This window comes from Mus caroli, unplaced genomic scaffold, assembly GCF_978045245.1.
Source record: "Mus caroli unplaced genomic scaffold, Mus_caroli_1 scaffold_8, whole genome shotgun sequence".
Taxonomy (NCBI): Eukaryota; Metazoa; Chordata; class Mammalia; order Rodentia; family Muridae; genus Mus; species Mus caroli.
Window position 1 is genome coordinate 130767770 of NW_028227263.1, and position 3633 is coordinate 130771402.

The window sequence follows — 3633 nt, forward strand, 5'->3', positions numbered from 1 at the left end:
AAGTAACAGAGTAGTGAAAGTAAGGGGGTACTGGGGACAGTCTATGGATTACTATCTTTTTCTAGCCATTTGGGTAATTTTCCTTACTGCCTTTTTCGTTTAAGGACTGTCCAAAAGGATGGCCGATTCAGGAGTCAGAACAAATATTACCAGGCCTGGGCTATGCAAAGAGCCCAGACATAAGTGCCAGAATGCTTTCTTGGAAAGATAAGGAAGGGCATGATGGGATGTTTCAACCATAGTGCTTGAGCTGCCCATTACCTTATGGGGTAGGGACTTGTTAAAAATAGTGTCCTGTTTAAGAGCAAAGATCGCCCCTACGGCCATTTGGCCTCAAAAGATACAGTTGAGGGTTGATTCCTTGCATACTTTAAATGATTTTCAGAAATTGTTAGGTGATATCAATTGGATTCGGCCCTATTTGAAGATCCCAAATGTTAAATTAAAACCTCTGTTTCAAATGTTAGACGGAGACTCAGAGTTAAGTTCCAAAAGGGAATTAACACCTGAGGCTAGTAAAGCCCTTACCCTAGTGGAAGAAGAATTGATTAAAGCCCAGCTTCAGCATTGTAGAGAAGGGTTACCCATCATTTTGATAATATTGCCTACTGAAATACAACCCACAGGATTATTGTGGCAAGAAGGCTCATTGTTATGGATCCATTCCAAAATATGCGCTGAGAGGAAATTAGATCATTACCCTACAACAGTGGCTTCTTTAGCCTTGTTGGGAATTCAGTATTGTTTACAATTTTTTGGTATAAAACCCAGCTCTATTGTAATCCCTTATGATGGGTATCAGCAAAAGGTCCTAACAGCAAATATTGATGAGTGGGCTATTTTAGCCTATATTAATGAGGGCCGATTTGATAATCATTATCACAAACATTCTTTAATGACCTTTTTAAAGGAACATCGAGTTATTTTTTCCTCAAATGGTGAGGAAAACACCCATTAAGGATGTAGTTAACATGTTTACTGATGGATCAAAAACCGTATGTAGAGGGGAAAGATCCTGTGGTCAGACAGTATTATCCCTGTACTACACAGATGGTGGAATTACAAATAGTTATTGAGGTCATTATGCATTGTGATTTTCCTTTTGATCAAATTTCAGATTCACAATATGTAGTTAATTTAGTTTTATCCCTAGAAGTGGCTGGCCAAATAAAAGCTCATAGTACCATCCAAGCCTTGGTCTTACAATTACAGAAGTTGCTGTGGGAAAGACGCCAACCATTACAAATTAAACACAGCCTGCCATATAATCCTCAAGGCCTAGAAATCATTGAACGAGCACATAGAACCTTAAAAGAATTATTAATAAAACAAAAAGGGGGAATAGGCTATCACCATACCCCAAAGATAAGACTCTCCTTAGCTCTTTTTACCTTAATTTTTTTTGCAATTGGATAATACCAGCCCCAGTAAACTGGGGTATGCTAAATGGAAGGATGTGCTTACAGGATCATGGAATGGTCCAGTTCCCATGTAGGCCTGGGCAAGAGGGTCTGTTTGCGGGTTTCCACAGAATCGTGCAGAGCCAGTGTGGGTTCCGGAGCAGCTAGTGTGATGCTGTCAAAATGAAGAAGCTGATCTTGCTGGTGATGAGCATGTGTCTGCCCCTGATGGGTGTGGAACCCAGATGGGGGATACTGTCTGTGTTTAAATTTGACTGCAAATTTTGATGGCAAGATGAATGAGCATCGCTCGGCGATTGTCACTGTAAATTCTACCTGAATGGAACCTGACTTGGCATCGAGAAAGAATGGGCTGTGATAGGTGCCCTTACTGTGGCCCTTGTTTTGGCATGCATGTTGTGTGTATGGTGTATGTGTCGTTTGCGGAATGCCCAGGTCCGCACTGCCCCCATGGTGGTGCAAGCTTTTGCCACAGTGGAAGCAGGGCAGTCACCTCAGATTTGGCTTGCTGCCAGGAAGAATGAACAATGAAACCATTGCTGGTTGTAAGGCTAAGCACTGCACAGAGGTTAGTCTGGAAGCTGTTTGACAATCTCTGGGCGATATGTCTGATTGTATGAGGGTTGAGTGTCCTAGTGTCCTTCCCCCAGGTAAAATGGCACGGGAGCAGGTCAGGGTTGCTCTGAGTAAAAACCTGTGAGCCTAAGAGTCAATCCTGTACATGGCCCCTATTTCTTCACACTGGGGATCAGACTTCTATCTTCACCCACATAGCTTGCTTCAAAAGAATATAATAGGGGGAATTGTGGGAAGCCATTCCGGACTCCCTGGCCAGCCAGACAGAAATCTATGCCAGGCAGTAAACAAGCCCATATTTGGTGGATGGCTCACCTTTAATCCCTGATTGGCTGAGCAAGCCTGCCTGGTGAGGTGATGTGACCTGTGGTGATTGGTTGAAGCATGGTTGTGGCTTGAGTGGATAAAAGTGCTTGTACCCCGAAGCATGGGGGATTTGAAGAGAGAAGCTGCCTGAGTAAACTGCTTTAAGAAGAACCTGTGGTTGCGTTTTTCTTGCTGGTCGAGTTGGACGCAACAGTCATCTCTGATTTTTATCAATTTGTTTTGTATGCCAGCCCATGGCCTACATGAACTACATATACCTGGGAGTCAGGCTGGAGCTGAAAGAGACTTAGACTGAGAGAGAAATTAATGGAGACCATGACACGTGTCTATTCAAGGCCTGCAAATATACTAAGAGACCGTGCTTATAAGGGGGAAGGCCCATTCCCCCCCCCCCCATTCCACTCTTGGTGCCTGGAGCCATTTTGTCAGCAGTTGGTCACTAGGCTGGTTGCTTATTCACGAATGTCTCAGGAAGACAGGTTCAGCCGCTCAGCAGGTAGCAGAATCTCAGGGCAGTTGTCACTTCAAAATGGAGCCAGCCAAGTCGGAAAGCTTTACCGCAGTTGGCACCACCTCAATGGGGACAAGGTTTGTAATACCCCACTTCAGGCTGAAGGAGGCTACCTAGACTACCAACCTCCCTAAATTCCTCCCTACCTCCCTAAATGTATAATAAAAATATCTGGACCAAGACATAAGATTTATTTATGCTCCCTAGTCCTGCCTGGGAGTTTTGATGGCTGGTGGTTGCATCCGTTTTAGGATCTAAGATTTTCCAAGCCATTCTTATCCATCAAAGAGAATATATGCAGCTTGTTTGTGTTTATTTTGCACAAACATGGCTCTGTGGTATATTATTAACAAACCACAGCCTCTTGCCATATACCTCTGTCTTAGATGGATCTTGCACCGAAAACTGGTTGCCTGTCATTGACTGTCCAAGCCTCATAGCACACCTTATTCTCAAATCAGACCAAAGCCACAAATATATACTGAATATGCTTCTTCATATTGATTATTTTCTGCCACCTGTGCTTGCTGGAGGCAAGGCTGCACACTTGCTGAAATCAGGCTATAAGGAGAGACAGACCTGCTTGAAAAACAAAGTTTAGATAGTTGGGAAGCAACAGGATAAAAGTTTCTTTGTGGAAGCCTAGGTACTTTATTCAGTTGCAAATTAGCAATGATCAAGCTCAGACTCTGACCTCCTGTTGGGGGAGCTGGCTTTGAGAATTAGCAGAAATGCCAGAGATTCTCTGAAAGTGGAGGCTATGCTCCAAATTAACTTTGCTAGTTATTTAAGATTTTT